This window comes from Nannospalax galili, unplaced genomic scaffold (genome assembly GCF_000622305.1).
Source record: "Nannospalax galili isolate Female #2095 unplaced genomic scaffold, S.galili_v1.0 scaffold210, whole genome shotgun sequence".
NCBI classification, from domain to species: Eukaryota; Metazoa; Chordata; class Mammalia; order Rodentia; family Spalacidae; genus Nannospalax; species Nannospalax galili.
In genome coordinates, this window is record NW_008329365.1 from 144,709 (window position 1) to 169,996 (window position 25,288).

The 25,288-nt window shown below is 37.5% G+C and overlaps 1 protein-coding gene across 3 annotated transcripts in view; it reads right to left on the minus strand.

The window, feature by feature from the left end:
• Atf7ip (activating transcription factor 7 interacting protein) overlaps nucleotides 1-25,288 on the minus strand; it is a 106,636-nt gene that overhangs the window by 64,737 nt on the left and 16,611 nt on the right. Inside the window, exon 1 of one of the 3 annotated variants that reach the window (XM_008837386.3) lies at nucleotides 17,329-17,465. The exons of the other annotated variants lie outside the window; for them this stretch is intronic. The gene's annotated coding sequence lies outside the window, so the exon portion shown is untranslated. Of the gene's footprint in view, nucleotides 1-17,328; nucleotides 17,466-25,288 lie in introns of those variants that run through there. 3 annotated transcript variants of the gene reach the window in all.

Here is a 25,288-nt window from a genome sequence, read left to right on the forward strand (position 1 = left end):
TAGTAAACTTAACCACTACCTTTGCTATTTCTGTTACAGATCCCACAAAGATTTTTATCATACTACCATCTGCTCTTGCTTTCTAGATCTCAGTCATTCACAAAGTACCCGGCAGTTATTGTTACTTTAGGATTCAGAACTCTCTATAACTCAGGAATTTCTCAATTCTACTAGGCTACAGATTTTCTCTCAACTGGCTTTTATTAAAAGCATTCTGAGTAGCTCTCTTGCCATCTTAAGAAAACAAGAACAAAATGAAAAGTGGTGAAATCTGTTCCTGATCTGTCCAAAGTCATAAACTCAATAAATTACTGGCTGAGCCTAATGTCTAGCACTTCAACAAATAACCCTTCTGTCATAAACTTTCTGATAATAGCTCAGATATTAAAACAGGGAATTATCTTCAAACTAGTTTCATTTCTTTTAAATAACCAACAAATGAATTGAGAGTTATCTCTACAAACAATTCTTTACATTAAAACAAATCACGGTCTTGAAATTCTTGTTACATCAAAACCACAATGGTCACTTACAGTCTGATTCCACATTGTCCTCACCCCTATGTCCTGAGAAACTGTTGAGTAGTCCAACTGAAAAAACAATGCACAAGTCCTGGAAATCACTTCTCCAAGTAATATGCTTGGAATCTTTCTTTTATGTGGATGAACTTAACCAAATAAATAGGTTTAATGAAAATCAAATGCCGTTTTAGAATGCACTGATCAAAGCTAGGCAGAGTGCCACACATCTGGGCACACACCTGGGTAGTAGGATGGTGAGTTCCAGACCAGTCTGGGTAACAGAGAGACCCTGAAGGTAAAAAAGTTAAATGTGGGACTGGAGAGATGGCCCAGCAGTTAAAAGTACTGGTTGCTTTTACAGAGGATCTGGGTTAGATTCCCAGCACCCACATGGAGGTTAACAACTGTTAACTACAGTTCCAGGGAATCTGATGCCTTCTTCTGATGTCCACGGGCATTGCATGACATGGGTGCACTTAACATACATGCAGGCAATACACTCATACACAAAAAATAAAAAAAATAAAATGTTTTTAAATTGAATGTATAAGAAAGAACACCTGACCAAGTTTGGGCCTTCCTCACTAGCTTACCCAACTCCATTACCATCGATGGAGATGGGCAGTGAAGTAGCAAAAAACCAGGCACTTTTCTTTCCTCGGGAATTTAAGAATTCATCATTTGCCCAAATATATTCTGCACATTTTGCTAGTAGGTCTGTGGCAGATGGAAAAGACCAATTATGGCAATCATACAATAAACAATGGCTTTTAAAGTTCTTGCTTAGACATGCTGTATAACACTTTCACATTCACTGGCTAAAGTCGTTAGTCAAAAGGAAATAAAAAAAGCCCCCAAGGGGAACGCTTCACGTCACTAGGCAAAAGGTGAGAACTCACAATCGTTTCACTGGTATGGAGAGTACATAAGGTTGGAATATCAGTCTACCCAGAATTGGTGTGTCTGTGTACATGTTCTTATGTGTGCTGGTATGTGGTATGTACCTAGGTGCATTGAAAGTCAGATGTCAACATTATGTATCTTCTCAATCTCCACCTTCCCACCTTAGTTTTTGAGACAAGGTCTCTGATAGACTGGCTGGCTAAGGTTAACTTCTGTCTGTGCTTCCTCAGCACTGAGATTACAGGTGTCGCATTACTGCACCTGAAATTTCATGTGTGTTCTGGGGACTGAACTAGAGTCTTCATGCTTGTGTAGCAAGTACTTTACCAACCGAGCCATCTCCCGAGCCTTAAAATAGATTAATTTTTTTAAACTGTCGTTTTAAGACCCTTTAAAAAGTGTTGGAAAATGGGGGCTGGAGAGATGGGTCACTGGTTAAGAGCACCGAGTGCTCTTGCAGAGGACCTAGGTTGGATTCCCAGTACCCACAAGGCAGCTACGAACCGACCTTAACTCCAGTTCCAGGGGAATCCAAAGCCCTCTTCTGACCTCCGCGGCATTGCACAACACAGGTGCACTCACATACATGCGGGCAATACACTCATACACATAAAATAAAAATAATAATTTTTTTTTAAGTGTTGGAAATAGCCGGGCATGGTGGCACACGCCTTTAATCCCAGCACCTGGGAGGCAGAGGCAGGCGGATCTCTGCGTTTAAGGCCAGCCTGGTCTACATAGTGAGTTTCAGGACAGCTGGGGCTACAGGGAGACCCTGTCTCAAAAAGGCCGATGGGGGGGGGGGTGTTGGAAATAAGCTGAGGGTGCTGCTGTCCACACAAAAAGCAGCACTCAGGAAGCTGATTGCAGGAGGATCACCAGTTCAAGGCCAGCCCAGACTACACAGCAAGTTCCAGGACAGTCTGGCACATACACACATATACAGAGTGGTGGTACAAAAACCTGTAATCCTAGCACTTAGGGGATAGAGGCAAGAGGATCAGGGGTTCAAGGTCATTCTCTGATACATAACAAGTCTGAAGCGCAACCTCAGAATGCTACATAAAATTCATCTCCAAAAACTAAACTAACCGAAAAGACAGGTTGTAAGTGGATTTTTTCATTAAAATTAATTTTGTGTTGTAAAGTAGACTGTCAAGAAAATGAAAAGATAATTCACAGAATAGGGGAAAATACTTGTAAATCAGTATCTGATCAAATGTGTATCTGAAATATATAAACGCTATCACAGTTCAATAATTTAAAAAAAACAATTTCTAATGATTTAAATAAACATTTCTACAAAAAGTCCAATAAGCCAATACTCCGTAAGTAATACACAAAGAAGATGCTCATCATGGGACTATAAACCCTAACTGCAATAGACGTACTCACATGTACTAGGACAGCTAAAGTCAGAGAAAATAGTAAGTGCTGGCAAAGGGACAAGAAATTCAAACCTGTACAATGCATGTGGGACTGCGAAAGTGTGCGGCTGCTTCAACATGTTAAATATAAAATTGTCATATAACTTAGGAATACTTCCAAAAGAAACAAAAACTCAAACAAAAGCTTGTCCACAAATGCTCATATCAGCACTGTCATAATAGCAAAAACAAACAAATAAACAAAAAACCTGAAAACAAATCCCAGCAACCAATTAACAAAGAAAATGTGGTATATAGTTATAGTGGAATAGTATTCAATCATAAAAGAGCCTCAACTACTCATGTATGTTACAACATGGATGAACCATAAAAACACACTGAGAAAAAAAGTCAAGTACTTCAAAGGCCACAAACTAAATGACCTCACTCACACAGTATGTCCAGAATAGGCTAATCTAGAGAGACAGGAAATAGAGTCGTGATTGTCCAGGGTTGGGGTAGAGTCAAAAAATGAGGGGCAGCTGCTAACGTATCCAAGAGTTGATTATGGGGTAATGGAACTATTTCAACACTGTGGTGACAGTCACACAGCTCTGAATATGCTAAAAGCCACTGAATTATACACATTCAAAGGTGAACGTGCGGTAGGTGACCTATATGTATCTCAATAACCCTGATACTTTGGGGGAGGGGGAACTTCAGTTGAGTTTTTTCAAATATTACTAGCCTAATCCGTTTCATTAGCGCATACTTTCATCATTATTACTAAGGGGGGTTGGGAGGAAAGAAACTGATGAGCGTTGGTTTGTACTTTAGGGTGTTCACATTTCTAGGCCAGTAAGAAAACCTACAATTTTGCTTCTGAGAAAAGGCAGCCCGTGTAAAATAGCACAAACGTTGTTCTTACACACTCAACCTAAGCCGTTATTCTTTTGCCTTTTCCTAAATGGGACAAAATTCTATAGTACGTTTATCTCAAAGGGAGTAATGTGCATTAAATACAATAAAAGAACAAAACAAGCAGTTCTGATGACAAGGGGCGAACATTCTCAATACAATTTTCAATAGTCTACACATGGAAAAATGCAACCATCTTTACCAAAAAACCAGAAAGTCTTAAATGAAACAGGAATATTCTCTTTAGTCCTAACCAAAAACTTTTTATGTCACTAAAGCTGGTAAGTTTGTTTCAATAGGAGATATATATTTTTTTTGGGGGGGGGGTCTTTTTGAGACAGGGTCTCCCTGTAGCCCCAGCTGTCCTGGAACTATGTAGACCAGGCTGGCCTTGAACTCACAAAGATCTGCCTGCTTCTGCCTCCCGAGTGCTAGGATTAAAGGCATGCGCCACCACGCCAGGCTGGAGATAGATATTTTTAACTCTGTCTACTTACAAATGGTTTTATCATACCTTTTCATATTTTCTTTATTTCTAAAATGTTACGACCATTTATTGTTTCTGGCAGTACTTTAAAGGTGTCAGTTTAGAAATGATCATTATTACTAGATTCTAATAGCTATATTTATGTACTGTTTAATGAAGCATTTTAGAACATCTCACCATGTATCTAGTATAAGATTAATATATTTTATGCATCTAAAACTTTGATGTCAGAAAACATCTTAAATATGTTAATAATCATGATGTGCTTCCGAAGTCATTTACAAAGAATAAATCTGAAGCATGCTAATTTATAACAATGAGCATATACTATATAGTTTGGGGCACATAATATTGGCTAAAAGAATGATGTGCTAAATATACATATAACTGACACCTATAATAATATTTACATGAAAAGGCTATTCTTTTAGAAAGAAAAGGCAGTAACCTAGAACATTTAGCAGCTTTCTAAACTAACATGTTCACATATTACATGGAAGAAATAAAATGAACCCACTTACACATTGCCTGAAGTCAAAACATAGCACCATTAGAATCAAATCTGACAACAGGCATTTTTCAGCTTTACAAAAGCTTGCTTAGACAGTGTGACTTCTTGTTTCTAAAACAAAATACCCCTTTAAGAGAAATCTACATTTACTACTAAATAATAATGAAACTCCTCTTTAAAACAATAAACATACCCCAAAGGAGTCCCCTGCAGCCATCTTATCAGTTCACAGAAACAGAAACTGAAATGAAATTTGCATAGTCACTGTGGTTGGCTAATGAAAGCAGGGGCATGCATATAACCAATCAGGAAGTTAGAACTTGAGCAACCATAAGAGGAGAATTTTAAATCCTCCTGGCAACAGTCTAAATATAGAAACAATATGCTAGTAGGAATCCTAGAACAGATGTGAACCTAGGAGCAGAAACTACCAGCTGAAATACCTTATTTTCTTTGGAAAAAACAATGTCTTCCATTTTAACACCTAATTTTAAACTGACACCATTACTCATTAGGTGTCAACTGAAGAAAGATGAAGCTTAAACAAAAGAATTGGATTAGTGCCAAGTAATGTGCCATTGTTATCATTTTATTTGTATGTGTGAACGTCTGTGTGCATGTGTGTACACTCACATTAACGTTTTTTCCTTTTTCAGAATAAGGCACTTGAATCACATTTCTAATAAATTCTAGGCTCTCTAAAACCTCTCAAAATCTGATTTTTCTGGTACTTTTGTGCAATTACTTGAGACTGTGATTCACTGATTTAAAACAAAACAAAAAAAACCCCAAATCTGCTTGGTATTAAAAACAGTTTAAATAACTCATGAAAGCAAATCTCTATGGTAAAGATTTGACTTATTCTTTTATTGGGAGGGTGGGGTGTTGAGACAGGGTCTCCCTATAGCTCCAGTCACCCTAGAACTCGCTATGTAGACCAGGGTCTCCTGTTTCACAAAGATCTACCTGCCTCTGCCTCCCAAGTGCTGGGACCACTCCACTCAGTCCCTCATTCATTTTTAAATACAAACTTCTAACAGAGTATAGTGTGTCTTATGCTCAACTAGGCATCACTAATAATTATGACCAACGTAAGTACTATCAATGAGGGGAAAAAACTGATCTTACTGTTGATGACTTGTAAAAGATAAACATTATATATGTTCTAATATATAATCTGTCCAAAATTACTTCTGACTTTTCAATTAGCTTATAGTTGGGTGGAGATGCTAATGTCAACAATATTTAAAATTTCTTGTTTTCCAGATAACAGAATGCATTTCATCACTTCCAGCCAAATGATGCTTAGTATGCATGTTTCTTTGTACATTGCAAATTTACCCAAGAGAATTCTAATTCCTTAAGGTAAAAAACAATTTGCAGTCTAACATGACAACTATGAAAAGAAGGTCATGAGGGCTAGGGATGTGGCTCAAGGTTTAGAGAGCTTACCCAGCGAGCATGATGAGGACCTAGGTTTGGTTCTTCAGCAAGGAAAAAAGAAGAGATGATGAAGAAAATTATAAGGCAGGAAGAAAATAGACAAAACAAGAAAAGAAAATTAAGACAAAACAAAAAGAAAATTGGAATACTTTAATTTCAAAAATTCAAATCACAGCCACTGAAATGAAAGGCTAGCTAGAGTCAGGCCATAATAAACAAGCACTTTTATTAAAGCACATGTTGTACGTGTTTGTTTTTGTGGTTACAGGGAGCAAACACAGACTCGTTTTAAACAGCAAAAGCTCTAGTAAACACAGGATAAAACTTAAATCCACCTAATAACACTTTAACCATTTAATAATGGCTAGATTTCAAAATAGAGCATTATCTAGCACATAATTCTTTATTTAAACAACTGGGTGTGGTGGTAAACATGTTTAGTCCCAGCATTCAGGAGGCAGAGGCAGGCAGATCTCTTTGAATCTGAGGCTTAACTGGTCTACACAGAGTTCCAGGACAGTCAGGGCTACATAGTGAAGAAAATGAGGAAATAAGGACCTATTTTTCTTAATGTTCATATTTATTTAGTGTATATCCAGAACATAACTGTATTTGTATTTGTTTTTAAACTATCTTGCCTAAGATCCAAGAATTTAAGCTTCAATTCCCAGCAATGGAGAAGTAATAAAAGACGATTAAAATAAAGTCTTAATCTTGTATATACATAATGAGCAAATGAGCTATTATCCTCCCTGCTAAAAAAGCAGTATGAGCTACAATTAATTATTTTCTCAATTACAGTCAAATTTTATTAAGACACTACCAATGGGAAAAATCCTTTGATAAATCCAGATAACCAAATACTACTTTACACACAAACCTTACTACTTCAGTTTTTAATTCAATTGTATTTAAAGCAGTTAGTCTCATTTTTTAATTTTTTTTACTTACATTGGTCAGTTTTACTTCAAGAAAACCAAGAAAGAGCATGGAGTCTAAAACACTGTTCAAGGCAGTTATGCAACACACATCAATTTGAATGTAGGGGAACTGAAATAACCAAGGTACCTTAAAACAGCACAACCACTAAAGTGCCCTGGAAAGGTTTAGACAGTTCCAGAAACTTCACTTTACATCACTAATGCATTCTCTCTTGCCCCTCTCTCTTCTACAAACTCACGGGCATTTAAAGTACCAGGTGAGAACCAGATGTTCTGGAGCTCTGCGTACAGAGATCTAGGAAACATTACCAAAGAAAGAACCATAATCCTCTTCCACATTCTTGGGAAACTGGAATGTCTCTGTATCATCGTTTTTCTCTTCCCTTACTTCTGGTTACCCTTCCTTTTAAGTCTACTAAAATCTTTTTACCATAACTTTTCTAGCCAATTCTATCTGTAAATCCACATCTTTTTTCAGTTAGACCTTTCCAAAACAGTTACATTTTTATATAGTAAGATCGCTAGTGGACATGCAACAAAGAAAAAAAATTTACATTCCCATTCTAAAATTTTCTCAGCAAAAATGTGGAAGAATATAATCTACTTGCTATTGGCAAATGTTCCTAAAAAGCTTAGTTTAATAGGCTCAGCTGGTCAAAGCTGTAATGAGGTATGAGACCTTGTCTCAACAGAAAAAAAAACAAAAACAAAAATAGACTTTAGGGGGCTAGAGAGATGGCTCAGAGGTTAAGAAGACCAGAGTTCAGTTCCCAGCACCTACATGAGGCAGTTCACAGCCTGTGATTCCAGCTCCAAGGGATCTGATGCCCTCTTGTGGATTCTGTGGGTACCTACATGCACGTGGTACACACACACACACACACACTATTTTAAAAAGAAAAAAAGGCTTTAAATGTTTAAATATAGACACAAACTGCATATAGCCCTATCTTCCTGATAGTGTTAATGCACTCTGAAACTCATTAAAAAAAAAAAAAAAAACCTCAAACTCAAAGGAGGAGAAAAACAAGTATGCCTTTGTTTCTGATCACAATCTCAACTGCACCTATGCTCATAACCCTATTTATAATTCAGTTATGGCCAGAAGACTTCACAAGGAGTTGCTAAGCAACAGCAGCATGTTCAGTTTTGGCCTATTGGAAATCTGGCTCTCTGCCACATTAAAGGTTTTAACTGAGCCTAGAGCCTCCAGAATTGAAAAAAAAAAAAAGGGAAGAGGGAGGAGGAGGAGGAAGAGGAGGTGGTGGAGACAAAGGGAAGAGGAAAAGGAGACAGGGAATGGGGAGAAGGACTAGAGAAAGGACACAGTAATGGCTACAATGAGCCAGGCAGAATCAGGGCAGGTTCAAGGATGCACACTGCCAACCCAGGACCTTACATGGCTACTTCCAAACATACTTCTCAAAAGATTTTACCAGCTTTTCTGCGTTATGGTTCTGAAACTACTTTTCTGGTAAACAAACACAACATGATCAGCCATATCGTTGTTAAGAGCGCAACAGTAACTTCAATAAATACACTGTGCAAAGAACATCACTTGGAGAGAAAAGAGGACAGCAGTGCACAGGAGCTACCACTACATTACATCTTTAAGGACTGGAGAGAACCAACTACATTTTCCTCAGGTTTATCTCCAGATACCTTACTAACTACTAAAAGATGAGTAAACATTCATATACTGAACTACAATATTTTTAAATTTTGAAACAGTAATAACTTAAATTTAGGAAATTTACTAATCCAAAAGGGTTACAAACATTAGCTGTCATTTCTTAATAGAAATGGAGAAGGCACTAAGTCTTTCAATACTCATTCATTAAAAATTCAACACTGATAAAAATAAAACAGCAAAACAAAGATCATTCCTTAAGCAAACAAATGTTGTTTCCAGTCATGAACCTTCATACTTAGTAATAAAAGACCATATATATTTGAACTAGCCCAGAAACAATGTTATATTGTCATATTTAAAACTAGAAATTCTGACCAAATCTTAAGCTTATAAGAGCTCAAATAAGTATCTGACATTATAATAAAGAAAGCATCTAATTCAGAACCACAAAAAAGGCATCTGAAAACATTTATATTTTAAAATACATGAAATACTTTAGTCCCAGCATTCAGGAGGCAGAAGCAGGCAGGTGTCTGTGAGATTGAGGCCAACCTGGTCTACATAGCAAGTACCAGACCATCTGCAGCTACAGGGAGACCCTGTCTCAAAAAAGACCAAAAAAAAAAAAAAAAAAAAAAAAAAAAAAAAAAGTGTGTGTGTGTGTACACACATATATGTGAAATACTGGAGCTATGAAAGATATATGACACAATGCAGAAAAAAAATCAATTTGCCTGGGCAAAACCTATCAAAAGAAGTTCTAAATAAAACTTACATAACTTTTGTAGCATAACAAAAACTAAAGGTTAATGTGTGAAAGGAAAAAAAATGTTCAAAATAAGGGAAAATTTGAAGATCAACAATAAGAAGCTTCAGGACTGGAGAGGTGACTCAGCAGTTAAGAGCACTGGCTGCTCTTCCAGAGGACCCGGGTCCAGTTCCTAGCATCCACAAGGCAGCGGCTAAAAATCATCTGTAACTCCAGTTCTAGGGGATCTGACACCTCTTCTGACCTCTGTGGGCTTTGCATGACACTGGGTGCACTTACATACATGCATGCAAAAACACACATAAAATAAAAATAAATTTAAAAACAGGAAGTTGTCCTATCAAATACAACAGCTTACAACAAAATAATTACTATCACAGTTGTCAAAAAAATGCAAGAAATACTGTCCAAAAGATAAACAGGTTTTGAAGTGAATGGCTGAGAATGGGGCACAACAGCTGAGATGCAAGAATAGGATCAAACGGGTGATGTATAAAATAACGGAAAACGGAAAGGCAGTACAAACAAATAAATACTATTTTGAGAAATACCTGGAAAAAGGAATAGCTATTAGTACATAAAAAGTTCAAAAAATTCAAAAAAATAAAATATGAACAGTCAATTCAAATAAAAGACTTCAATTTTACTATTAGAAACTATGGTTGGCATTAAAGTATAGAAGTTCTGTCAAATACTATTAGAATTAACTGCCAGAACCATTTATAAGAGCAAACAGGCACTAGTTCTGACACACCAAAGCCATTCTGAGTGCTCTACCTCAGGATATTCCAAACTGTTTAAAAGGGGATGTAGTAGGATGCCTAGAGCGCCATGGTAAACAGAAAAGGAACAGAAAAAAACGTGATCACTAAGAAAATAGCTTTCAAAAATGCTGGCGCATGCACACTAAAGAACATTCAACAGCTTAAACAATGTGGTTGATCTCTTAGGCCAGGTGTGGTGGGGGTATGCCTTTGATCCCAGCACTCAAGAGGCAGAGATAAGTGGATCTGTGAGTTCAAGGCCAGCCTGGTCTACATAGTGAGTTCCAGGTCAGCTGGGGCTACAGGGAAACCCCAGCTCATTAAAAATGTGGCTGATCTCTTAAAGGTATGAAAAAAAGATCTCTGAGAAGTATTATGCTCAAACATGCATTACAGAACTCAGTAATTAATAAACCCTGGGGCCAGATAAACCTTTGTGGATACTGGCAGCACCCCTTTCTGGATAAGCTACCAGTCTAAGACATGCATCCTTTCCTTCCACGTGTATCCTCTTCTATAAAACATACTATAATGTCTGTTTGCACATAAGTACTTTGACATAAGAGGTCAATGTTTTCCTGTTGCTATGACATTACATTGTCAAACACACACACAAATTCTGAATATACTCATCCAAGTGATACTATAAAAATCTGGAAGAATAAATGCCACACATTAAAGTAGGTCATCTTTTTTTTTTTTTTTTTTTTTTTTTTTTTTTTTTTTTTGTGAGTCCCTGGTATGGCGCCAGATAGCCCTAAACAGGCTGGCCCAATCCACTAACCTCTGCCTCCTGAGTGCTAGGATTAAAGGTGTGTAACACCATACCAGCTAAAGCAACATGCTTGAAAAAGAGACAAGGGAATCTGTGTATGTGGACTTTCACTTAGACCTAGTATGCCAGTTGGAATTCATGTGAAAACAATTGGGAAGACAATTGGTATCGTTTGTATTGAACCAGCTAAACATATTCCACTTACTGTCTTCATGCTGGTACTAAGGGAGCCAAGAGTAGCATATTGACTAATGAGAAGAACACACACTGGCTAAGAGACAAGTAGACCACCATCTAAAGGACAAATTCCTAAGATATACCATTTACTGTTAATTACCACTTCCCCATCCCTTACAACCCTGTGAGTTGTCTGAAGATTGTGAGTAAAAGGGGACAGGTCATATACAAAAACCAGAAGAGTACAGGGGCTGGGGAGATGATAGTGAAACACTTCTCATGCAAAAGTGAGGACCGGGAATTTGAATCCTCAGTACCAGGTAGGACAAAGAAGGCACAACAGCATGAACCTATAACCCAGTGCTGGGGAGGTAAAGACAGGAGGTGCCTAGCATTCGCTGGCCAATCAGCTGAGTGAAATTAGTGAGCTTCAGCGAGCTTTGTGTTCAGTGAAAGATCATATCTCAAAAACTAAAGTAGAAAGTAATCATGGAAGATATCCAACATCAAACTCTTACACACACACACACACACACACACACACACACACAAATACTAACAATAAAAATAAATCTTAAAAGAAATACCAGGAAGTCAGTCTTAAATCTTAGCAAGTCAGAATGGGAGCTGGGTGAACACAGGTGAGCTGGCCAGGCTCATCAGCACCAGAATCTTTCTCATGATGCTTTACCATGGACAAGCATTAAGGCTACAGAGAGGTGAACAGAGGAGCAACCTTCTCACTGAAGGTTCTTACTGTTTTTTCAAGGGGGGGAACAAGACAAGAAAAACTGGAAGAGAAACAAAACAAGAAAAACATTCAGAGCTGAATAAACAAAAGTTTTCTAAAAATTAAGGCCTACTGAATATTTAAAGACTAAATGAAAACAAGCAAAATAAAACATTTTGATACTCAGACCTATCATGATATGATTTCAAAGAGCTAGTGAGGAAATGCTAATAACTTAAGAGTTTGAAAAATCATTTATGAAGAAATAACTGGGCTGAGTGTTATTAATCCCAGCACTCCGGAGGCAGAGGCAGGCAGATTTCTAAGTTTGCGGGCAGCCAGGGATACAGGGAGCCCCTTCTTCAAAAAAAAAAAAAAAAAAAAAAAAAAAAAAAAAAAAGCAAAAAGAATTGACATCAGGCTTGTCATCAGCAATACTAAATGCTAAAAGAAAACAACACTCCCAAGTTGAGAGGAAATGTTTTTTCCTAGAATTCTACTAAGAACCTAAAATATAAGTCAGCAAGGAGAGAGGAATAAGGGCACTCTTTCTAAGCAAAATCTGAAAAAAAAAATAGATCTTTGCTAAAATCATTACATCAAGATATATTATAGGTACAAAAATAGCAAAAATTTCTTAAGAAAATCAAGGGGCTGCAGAGATGGCTCAGCAGTTAAGAGCACTGACTGCTCTTGCAGAGGACCTGGGTTCGATTCCCAGCACCCACATGGCAGCTACGAACGGTCCTGAACTCCAGTTCCAGGGGAGATCAAAGCCCTCTTCTGACCTCTGTGGCACTGCACGACACAGGTGCACTCACATACATGCAGGCAATACACTCATACACATAAAATTAAAATAATAAAATATTAAGAAAAAAGAAAATTAATCAGAGGAAAAAACAACCCACCAGAAAACAAATTAACTCATGGACAAGCTGATTTATCATGTTTATCATATTTGAAATAAATATTCAAAACTAAAATTAGATCCCAGATAATTTCAACAGGAGAGTGGGAGGAATCTGGGCTTATGGACTGGAAAAGAAAATAAAGTAGCAGTACAGAAATAAGCTATCATCAGTTTAAAAAAAAAAATTTTAGCTGGATTTCAAGTTGATAATAAGACAAAAAATAGTATTGGGTAGATACTCCACCTGAGCTGTATCTTGTAACAGTACTATGAAAGAGCTGAAATTAGGAATGAAAATAATTATGTCCTAGGCAAATGATAACCCTGAAACAGAAGACTACACACATAAGAGCTCTGTATAGCATAGTCACTCCAAATCACAGAAAGCAAACCAGGCCTCAACAGTTCAGGAGAAAAACTCCACAAGCAAAGATGCACATACTGCTTCTAAAATCTACAGATGGAGGAAATAAAAGCAACAAAAATAATGAGTCTTCCAATTAACAGAATAGAATAGGAAAACACATAGAATTATATATATCCAATAGTCAAGATGGAAAATATTTTACAAATATTAATACTGACTGCACGTGGTGATAAGGAAATTTCATAAATTCAAAGATTAAAAAGATCACACATCATAATAAAATTTTATACATATATATACATGCAAGATCAAAGGAAAATTATCTCCTTTTAAATTTTTTTTTTTAATCTTGAATTAAGAAGGCAATACGTGAAAAAACAGCAGCAAAGCACTAACAGGACACAGACAGGAATTTTACTAAGCTATTCATATGGCCTCGTATGGCCTTGGTTGCACATATTATTAAAAAACATCAACTCACAAATACCAATAATGGTAGAAAGGTATAAGGCCAATGCCAGCAATTAGAATAAAAGCAGAAGCCATGAGTGAAAACTCAAGACACAGCCGGCAACCAATAACAACGCCAATACGAACAAAATGCGTGCAGCAAGCAAAATCCAGAGAAAGCATAAAGCAACAAAATTAGCAAAGAGACACAAATATAAGGAAATTTACTTGGCTCAAATATTCAAATAGGTTATCAGTAGAATAACAAAAAAGACTGAAGGATTTTAATTTATTATGAACTCAAAACTGTGGCCCGGCAAGATTTCTCAGGAGGTAAAGGTGCTTGCTGTCAAGTCGGAGTTCAATCCCCAGGACCCACACAGTGGAAGGAGAGAACTGACTCCTGAAAGCTGTCCTCTGACCTCCACGCATTACACCAGGGCACACACAACCTCCCAACAAATAAATGTTATTCTAAAATTTTTAAAATAAACTCAAAATCTTCAACAGCACAAGATGGCTGCCAAAAATGTCAGTACACAGTTAACAGCAGAATGAGGTCTACAGTCACAGAGAAGGGAGGGCATTTTTAGGGTAGTACTTTGTCTGAACATCACAGAGACTGTCTTTTAATACCAAAGAATAAATACAAGGATGACCACCTAAAGAATGACCTACAACAAAGTTATGAAGAATGGTTGCGGAAAAATAAGGGCTATTTATTTTAGAAAATAGGAGGGCCCTTCAGTGGCTTCAGGCACATACACAGACACAGAGTAGGCAGCTTTGAAGGGATAATGCAAAAGGCAACTTTGTCTAAAAGAACAAAAAAAAATTAGAAAAAGTCACCTGGACTGCTGAAAAGAATGTATATTCCACAGCTGTTGGATGAAATATGCTATAAACATTTATTAAATCTACTTATTCTATGTAGTAATTTAAAAAAAAAAAGTTAAAACCTCATTCAATTTTATGTCTTATAAGGGTTATACTGAGTTCAATATTGTATAACTGTATTAATTTAACTGTGAACCTCAAAATTTACAGCTAATTTTGAAAGAGAAGCATCTTTGCTCTGGAAATTGTTATTGAATATGTTAATGCTGTAATGAAATGCTTCTAATCATGTGGTTATTAAATAATTTAAAAAAAAAAAAAGAACAAAAAAAAGTTAATTTTTAACATGTCCAGTAACAACACACAAAAGCTAGGACTGCTGTATAATCATGCTGGCCATTAAAAATGCTGAAGCAGAAACAAGAGGATCAGCTATAAGGAAAGTGAGCAGTGGATTCCTGCACAGCACAAGGTTACAGCCACTCACCCACAGTTCCCTTCATTTCAAAGATTGTGTGGTTCTACACTGTGTGCTAAATAATTTTATTGCCTAAGAAGAACAAAGAACTAAAAACACTGGCTTGGTTCCATTTTTTGATTCAGGGTCTCATCCCATAGCCCAGGCTGGATTGGAACACGCAGTTCCTGCCTCAGTCTCCGAGGTGCTGGTGCTACAGGCCTGAGCCACCCTCAGCTTCAACAGTCTGGAGATAGACACTTAATCTGACTCTTATGATCTGCCTATACATAATACTCCTGGTCCCAGCCCCTAGCTGCTCTTTGCTATGACTCCCAACTTTGTAATAGCATTCAATAAATTCCTCACTTTGAGTTCAATAACACCCTTCTTTTTCTATATATAAGTATCTTCCCACTCAACATTTTCCAAAACAACCTAATGGCTCAAACTGAGTGAAAACATTTCCTAAAGTTTCAGATATATCTGTCCTCCATACCAATAAAGTAAAATCTTCTTCCCATTTAATCCAGAATTAAATTGGTTTCTATTATCACAGTGAAACTGTTTACTGAGTTAAAACACACAAAAACATAAATTTCTATAAAGACTATATTAAAACAAATTTTTAAAAAGGGCAAAACTGTCAAGAAGGCAACAGTTAACTGCTGATGCCCCTGAAACGTGCCTGTATTCTACCCCAGTTAGCTTGTAGCTTTCAAATATACAACCATATAGTAATAAATGACCAGCTCCTTTCAGAGGCTGGAGAACTGAAGACCCATCACAGACTCATACCGTAAGGCTGCACAAGGTCTTCTGCTGGCCTTCCAGAGGGACAGAGCAGAGAAGCACCTCAACGAACACTTGGCTTCACTTTTCCAAGCCAGTTCCATGGCTACTTTTCAATTTATCCAAACTCATACCCATTCCCAAAATGGTTGTAGTGGCTGAGTGTACTGGCACATGCCTTAGTCCCAGCACTAAGCAAGCAGAGGCAGGCAGATCTCTGTGAGATCTCTGTGAGGCTAGCCTGGTCTGCATAATGAGCTCCAGGCCAGCTGGGGCTACAGAAAGATCCTGTCTCAATCCCCCTCATGCCCCAACAACAACAAAAAGGACGGTATCAGTAATATACTTCATCTCTGGCCACAATGACAGTAATAAATATATGTGCATCTCTTCATAAACATATACCTTCCTCTGTTTACACTAACGGTATATAGCCTTTATTATATAGTGGAATATTTCTGGAGGATTTTTTTAGTTTTTTTGAGACAAGGTCTCACTATGTGGCCCTGGCTGGCCTGGAATTCTCTATGTAGGCCAGGCTAGCCTCAGAATCACAGAAATCCACCTGCCTCTGCTTCCTGAGTGCTGGGATTAAAGGTGTGTGACAACACGCCTAGCTCTAGCTTTTTTTTTTTTTAATATTTATTACTTTTATTTTATGTACACGAGTGTATTACCTACATGTATGTAAGTGCACCTGTGCTGTGCAATGCCCACAGAGGTCAGAAGAGGGCATCAAATTCCCCTGAAACTGGAGTTATGGACCATTGTTAGCTGCCATGTTGGTGCTGGTGATCAAACCCATGTCCTCTGCAAGAATAGCCAGTGCTCTTAACCACTGAGCCATCTCACCAGCCCCGAGATATTTTTATTACAATGGGATATAGTTCCCCAGTATACAGTATTTTAGGTTCACGCAGCATAACAAACGCCAGTGTACTATGTTCGACCAGCTAATAAAGTATTAGGTGCAATGGAGTTTCTAATTTATAAATTCATTTTAGTTTTAGACTCTCAAATTCACCACCTTGTTAAAACTGTGATAAATTTAATATGGAAATGCAATGGCTACAAGAATGAAAAACTTGACCTTGTTATCTCTCTGTTGTGTGTCAATGAGTCAAACAAAGCATGCACAGTCTGATCTGTAATGGTAAACTCTGCATTAAATTCACATTAAAACTTTACAGATAAGTAAGGTTACAAAATGTCATCTCTCTGCCTGTACCAGTTGGTGTAACTGAGAATACAGTAACAGGTTATAATGAAAAAAATTCTAAACCTGACTTACATGCAACATGAACATATTACACACATGAGTAACTGTCATATGAAACCCACTGTGAGTTCACTTGAATTCAAATAAGAAATTTTGCAAAAATGAAAATGACATCTTTTTAAAAGACCAAATCCATACATGGCACTCAAAACATCTCAATATTAACATTAACAATCTACTAATCCTGTTATCACTAGAACTAAAAACAAATAACTGCCTAAAGGCATAGAGACAGATAATACCACCTAGGGGTAGGTAGGAAGCTATCACAGAAAAAGGACCTGAATCTCTTACCTGAGGGTAGCTTGATACTGTAAGAACGACTTCCTCTTCTTTAAACCATTTGGTTCATTTGTACAAACATTAAAAACTAACGAAGACTTCTAGAGGTCAGCCATCTTGAGTTTAAATTTGTTTGATTCATATTCGTGGGGAAAAAAATCCAGGAATACAGTACAGTAGTTGGCTACATATTAAAATTTCTTTTAGTGATTCATATCTGCTGTGTAGTTTGTGCAGCAAATATCTGTTCCACAAAGTCAAAAAACATCAATGTATCAATGAAGCTCACAGAACACACATTCATCTTCAAAATGACTGTTTCAAGTGGTAATGCCTAGAATCCAAATTCTTTGTACTGCTTTCTATGCTGTCAACTATTGGTTCTGCAGCAACTGTATGCAATTACGTACCTCCCACGTTACCCAATAGAATCTGTGGGCATAATCTCTTAAGCGCAGAACTACAAGTTTACAAAGCTCACAGGGGCTCTCTGGTCCATATATTCACTGTCGCTTGGGAGGTCTCACTGCTCCTCTATTGCTTCAACTCTGCTCTCTCGTTCAGTCAGTTCAGGAGGCCGAATCCTGGTGCATTCCAAAGAGAAAGTCCATGACGCGTATTATTTGCTACCACAGCGCAGCCAGACTGCAGTTCCAACTAGCTGGCGCCAGGAAGAACAATTTACATAAAGCAGTCCTCATTTCCAGACCAAACTGAAGGAGAGTACTGCTTGAAAAAACCTTCCCCATTGGTTCTCCAAGTCACTGGCAGGTTCTAGAAGATGCCCAGCTATCTATTTACCCAAATAAAACAAATCCCAGTAATAAAAGAACTAATTCTTATGTAACTGAAATTCCACCTCTGACATATGAAAAATAATCCTTAGCTTACTTGTTTCATAGACTAAAGAGTACATAAAACTTATTTTTACAATCATTAAAAGTATATATCATAACTCATACTATCTAAAAGCTATCCTTGCTCTAATCTTAACTATTTTTCAAGTAAACAGTAAATTTCATTAAGCAGATTTGCTCTTAGAAATGAATTACTTGATGGTTCAACCTCATAACACAACCATATCATAGCCAGGTATCATTTTATGATGGTTAAGTGATTCAACATTTTTCCTGATGCTAATATTACTAAAACATGTTCTTACTATCAAAACCCAGACATCTGAATTACAAATGTCCTCAGAAGATGGCATTTTGTCTGTGCCGCATTCTGGTCAAAACGAGTACACTGGCCTGATTCCCATTGTCTAGATTCTAATGGGGAAGGATGGACTCACTCACCTATGGATGTGGGCATCTTTGTTTAAACTGGTCTTAGCTACTTTGTAATCTACTAATGCTCAATTCTGTATCTCATTTTTTCTACTTACTTTGTCAAAAGTAATATCAAACTATACTCAAATCCAGAAATAATAAAGCAAAAAAGTACTTAAAAATGCTAACTAGGGATTAATCAAAAATGTGTTCTTTATTTTTTAATTTTATTTTTAATTACTAAGTTATCCTTTATATAGCAATGAGTTTCTAAATATAAATAATAAAGTTACTGCTATAAATAGCAAATGGTAGACCTCTCACAAGCAGATAGTTGTAAATGTTACCTAGGATTGATAATCAGTGATAGGGAATAATACATTTTCTCAGACAACTATAGTCAAGACAACTGTCCTCTCAAGATCTGAGCCAACAGATGAAGTGACAGAGACAAACATAACACGAGGCAATTTCAGCATTAACCACAGAGTTAATACTGAGTGGGAGAAAAGGTCTTTATACCAAGAGCCTGCTAAGTACCACATAGTCATGATGAAGCTCAAGAGGAGGAAAAAGGACTTCAAAATTACCCAGTTATATTCTTTCCCAACATTTCTTTTATCGACATTTGAGCCCAGGCTGACCTTAAACTCTTGATCCTCCTGCCTTACCTTTCCAAAGGCAGGTGAGGACCACAGGTGTGTGCCACAATACCTGACTCCCACTTCTAACATTTTCAGATGTCTCCTCTCTCTTTGTACTTAGGTATGCATCCAATTTTGAGTAAAGTATTTGAAAATCAAAGGTCTGAAGTCATTTGGTCCAACATAAAATAAAATGTAAGTAATAAACATTTAAATATTATTTTTAAAATCAAATAAGTTCATTACCCGAAGTGAATTAATCAAAAGCAGCTCAAAATTCCTGCTTACTGAAAGTGCCAAAACTAGAAAGCTAGTGATTTAACTCATAGCTTCTTGAGCTAATAGAAGGCTGACATTTCCAATCTACCAATAGATGAATATTTTTGTAAAATACCATGAAAATGAATTACCTGAGAAGTGAAAGACACTAAAATAAGCCTAAATTACTTTGTATTCCATTGGCAAAAATTAGTGTATCAAATTGATACTGAAATTTCTAGACACTCTTGCTTTCAGCTTTTAGGCCATGGAAGACCAGGAACAAACAGTTCTTGAACTGACACAGACCACTCTTAGTGGCATCCAGAGTCACTGGATAACTATTCTACACCAGCACCCAGCACTCACAATTCATCAGTACTAGTACTTTTGCCTGTCTTCCCATTCCTCCCAAAAATATAAAAACCCCATTATAGTCAGAGATATTACATGCCAACCATCAAAACAGTACCTGACAATAAGCACATAACAAATATTTGTTAAACTCAGTAAGTCATCTGCTCAATTCACAATCCACTCGTTCTTACTCTCCCATGCTGCCTTAACACAAGTAGTTTTCTTGTTCTGTCCTTTTTAGCTCTTTAAGGCCTTTTTTTTAAAGACAGGTTCTCATATAACCCACTGGCCTGGTTTAGCTTTATTATGTAGCTGAGGATAACCTTGAACTTCTGATCCTTCTGACTCCTCACAAAGGCTGGAAATACCGGCAAGTGTCACCTTTCTGGGCTTCCAGAATCTTCTTTCAAATCTGGCATAGTCAAGAATTAATAAATTAGGGATTAAGAGCACTGGCTGTTCTTGCAGAAGACCCAGGTTCGAATTCCAACACCCACATGGTTAACAACCATAACTCCAGTTCCAGGGCATCTGATGCCCTCTTCTGTCCTCCTTGGGCACTGGATGACATGGATGTACTTACACACATGCAGCATAACATTCATACACATAAAATAAAAATAAATGAAAGGAGTAAGTCAGGCTCTTAACAACCCCTCTCCCTTAAAGATGCTTTTCAAGTACCCAGTAGCCAAGATTTCTCCCCAAATCCATTCTTTCTGAAATGACTAAAAGGAAAAAACAGAAAAAAAAATCTGTGCTAAAAGGAACCTCATGAGGAAAATGCAGTATTTAACATCATACATATTCAGCACCATACACTGCATTAGGTACTATATGTTTAAGTCCCAGTATCAGGCTGGAGAGATGATTCAGTGGTTAAGAGCACTGGCTACTCTTACAGAAGACCAGGGACTGGTTCCCAGAACCCACATGGCAGATAAAAACTGTCTAACTCAGGGCTGGAGAGATGGCTCAGCGGTTAAGAACACTGACTGTTCTTACAGAAGACCTGGGTTCTAATCCCAACACCCACATGGCAACTAACAACTGTCGGTAACTCCAGTACCAGGGGATCTGACAGCCTCTTCTGACCTCCGCGGGCATTGCATGACATAGGTGCACTTACCTACATGCAGGCAATACATACATATACATAAAAAATAAAATAAATAATTTTTTTTTAAAAACTGTCTAACTCCAGTTCCAGGAGATCCAGCAACCTCTTCCAGCTTCCAAGGAAACTGCACACACATGGTGCACTTAACACATGTCCAGGCAAAACAATCATACATATAAAAATAAAATCTTTAAATAAATCCCAGTATCAACTCTGTATGAAATATACCCACTTTAAAAATAAGACAAACTGGAAGCTGGGGAGATGGCTCAATGTGTAAAGTATCTACTACATGTGGGCCTGAGTTTGCTCTCCAGAACCAACATAAAAAAGCCACGTGTGGCAACCTTTCTCATTTCTAACTCCACAGCTGGGGCAGGGAGGGGACAGGCAGATCCCTGGAGTCGATGGTCCAGTCAACCCATCTACAACATCAAGTTCCAGGGCAGTGAAGGACCCTGTCTCAAAAAGTAAGGTGGAGAAGCAAAAGACATCCCAGTGTCAACTTCTAGCTTCCACAAACATTCTCATGGGAGAGTGCACCCACACACATGTACACACATGTATCCACTACACATACAAAATAACAATAATGATAATAAGACAAATGGAGGTCCTGAAAACAAATAACTTGCTTTGTCCCATAAAATTAATACCTAAGACTTAAGCATTTAAGCCTTTGAACATTAAGTGCCATATGTAGATTCCTGATACAACCTCTAAGAACGGAGTTGAAGAACAGGAATTCATCTCAACTTAGTCTACCTGCAAAGCTGGTGTTCTTCCTTGTTGATTTTATTTATTTATTTTTTGAGACAAAAGTCTTGCTAAGTTTCCAAAGCTGGCCTTGAACTTAGGCTCCTCCTGCCTCAGCCTCCAAGGAGCTAGCATGTGTTCTTCAGTCACCTCTCTTTAGATCAAGAATGAAACATATTAAATCATTCATGGAAAACTGTACAATAAATAGCAATAGCAGAAATTCCTTTCCCAGCATCTATATTACCAATTCCCGCTACAAATACCAGGGTATTCTACAGCCAACAAAGGAAAAGCAGCCCTCAGGGAAGCATGAGAAATACAATGGGCCAGGGGAATCTGTGTTTCCTATACAAGTCAGCCACTTTTTTGATTTCTGCTGAAGTTTTACTTTTGGCTTAGAATCCACTTCCAAATAGAAATAACATTTTTCTTGGAGTTACTAAGGAATATAATAATATACTATGGCATAATAGTATATTATATAATAATACAATAATACATCATACTATATAAACAATGTTAAGAAGCTGCTAGGCATGGCAGCATATGCCTGGAATCCCAGCACTCAGTAGGCTGAGGCAGGAAGATCACTTTGAAGGAGTCTGAGGCTAGCCTGGGTCGCACGGCAACACCCTATCTCAAAGAGAAAAACAAGCTGGGCTGGCTGGCACTCCAGAAAATTTGGAATTCAAATTTCAGACCATGGTTATAAACTACCATGTTTCATGCAACATCAAAGCAATTTTCACAACTGACATGGTGAATGTTTAACTAATAAATGTAAACATAAAAATTTTAGAAAATAAGTGTATAATGGCTCCCAATATTATTTAGGTAAGAAAAATTTTTATCAGGAAATATTTTCAGTTAAGAACTATTTAATCCCATAATCCCAGCTCTCTGGAGGCATAGCAGGCAATCTCTGTGAGTTCAAGGCCAACCTGGCCTATTATAAAGAGTTCCAAGCCAGTCAAGGAAACACAGTGAGACCCAGTCTCAGAAAAATAGGGGGTGGGGGAAGTGGAGGGAGAGAGAGGGGAGAGAGGGAAGGGAGGAAGGGAGGGAGAGAAGGAGGAAGGAAGGAAGGAAGGAAGGAAGGAAGGAAGGGGAAGGAAGGAAGGAAATTTTTCTATTAGAAAACTCAATGGTGCATGCCTGTAGTCCCAGCATTTGGGAGGCAGGCAGATCTCTGTGAGTTCAAGGCCAGCCTGGTCTACATAGTGAGTTCTAGGACAGCTGGGGCTACAGGGAGGCCCTGTCTCAAAAAGACAAAAAAAAAAAGGAAAACTCAAGTATCAAAATTCTTGGCTCAATCAACTTGGGCGAAAATCTTTTAGTGAATGTACTTTATTTACCTGTTCATCAAATTTCACATCTGGAATATAATCTAATTTTTTTTCTTATTCTGTATCACTATTAAGAACATCAGGTTGGCGGGCAATGATGTCTTTTACACAGTGATAATATTTACAGAAGAAAACAGATTATCACAATAAAAGACTCCCAGGTCCTTTTATGTGTCTAATGAGAACTTTAGTTTCCTCACTTTGAATCAATTGCTACTTTAGGCTGATGTCAGTAAATCGTCCGTATTAGCCACCATAGTACTCTAACATTAAAGAATCAGGACAAAAGCTATCAAAGGTGCCATATCTTCTAAAGAATAAACTTACTGCACACATGTTAGAAATTTCCTACCAGTTAAAGTAGGCTATATTTTATTTATGCTTTTTTTTCCTTTTGCATTAGAAACTGTGTTTTAGATATTTAAGGCTGTCAACACTCCATTAATTAACTACAAAACTGATTTAAAAGGAACTGCCTAGCAGGCCCAGGGGCATAATAAGAATCGGTGAAGAAAATCAAACGTGAGCCAGAGTCAGCCATATCTGAGAGACTGTATCTACTCAGCATAGGTTATTTAGCAGAAAAACAGGCCTACCACTGCCCAATCTAACATTTTTCAAGAGGCCAATTCCTAGATTTTCATGTGAAATTTGATGACTTTAAATGTTAATGACTAGAGAGATGGGTAGTGGTTAAAGATAAAAATGAAGTCTGGCAGCTCTCAGCATGTGGCCACTGAGCCAACTGCTACCAGTGAAGGTTCTCATTTATACCTGAGACACAGAGAACACCAGGCCCGGAATTCAAGCCCAAATCAAGTCATCTCTTTGGGGAAACTATTTTTCTCACAGTATATTTGGAACAGTCAGACTAGAACTGAAACATTTATCCTACACTTCCAATTCTGCAATGACTGCATTCCTGACAGGATTTACTTATGAATACATCCATCATTACCCACGGAGAGCAGGACACCACTTCATGTAGCAGAGTAGGACCAAGAAGTAAGTACATGAATGAATACATGACATCATGAAGTAGATTCACTGATAAGTTCTTGTGTCTGATCAAGAATTACAAGAGAAGTTCCCCATTCTTTCCCAAGATTCTTTGATCTGGTCACATATGATAAGGTATATGACACATGAGACGCAATAAACTGAAAAAAATCAAATATTATTGAGAAAATGAGAACACCTAATACTCTCCAAGTATTTCCTGGTGTCGTTCAGAAGCACCATATAAACTGGTTCTCTGTAGGTCTGCCACACAGGACTGTTTGCCACCCAGCACTGTCCCCTCCATTTTACAGCTAAGTAAACAAGAACCCAAACCAGCAAATGGAGTGCAGTGGTTAGCATCAGAGAAAGGTGGCCAAAATAGGTTTCAGATTCTGCTTTGGACTCCGAGTCAATGAACTTCCCTCCACTCAACATTTCCCTTTGAGACTATGCTGATTAAATAGCTTATGAAAAAGTGTAAATAGGGAGAAAAAAAAAAAAAAAAAAGAGAGAGAGACAGTGCGTGGCCTCGATTCTTCAGCTCCCAAAATATACCATGCCCTTAGTTATCCAGCATAATGGCTAACCTGTAACTGAGCACAGACATTTGAAAACTGCTACCGACCCAAAAGTAATAATCCCAATGGTCTACCTTATGCTTATAGATGCAAAAATTTAACATGGCAATGAAAAATTCAGCAATAATAGCCTAAAGTAACCAGAGTTTAGTGTTTCCCCATGTACAAGTGATAATCTTACTAAGTACAAGTTTACAGTCAGCAACAGGAGGTTAAAAAAAAAGTGGACCACTAAAATTTCTCTATGGTCCCACTGAATAGCCACATAAATTGCTCAATAATTTCAACCTCAGCAGGTCTCTCCAGCATTAAAAATACCAGACCAAGTAGCTGTCTTTAATTATTTAATTTTTCAAATATGCATACCTTAAATACTAACACAGTAATATTCCCTCCATCCCTTCCACCAAGACAGTGAACTGTTCCCACATGAGAATGAAAGTGATTAAGTCTATAGCACACTCACTTTACTATGTCCTATCCAGGGCATGACCTTATAGAAAGAACAAACACAATCTCTCACACACAGTAATTTTTTCTTTTCCTCTTTTTGAGGCAAATGACTGGATGCTTTACATAAACTGTCAAATTATGATGATTTACAATGTTACTTAAGATTAAATTATGAAAAATAATT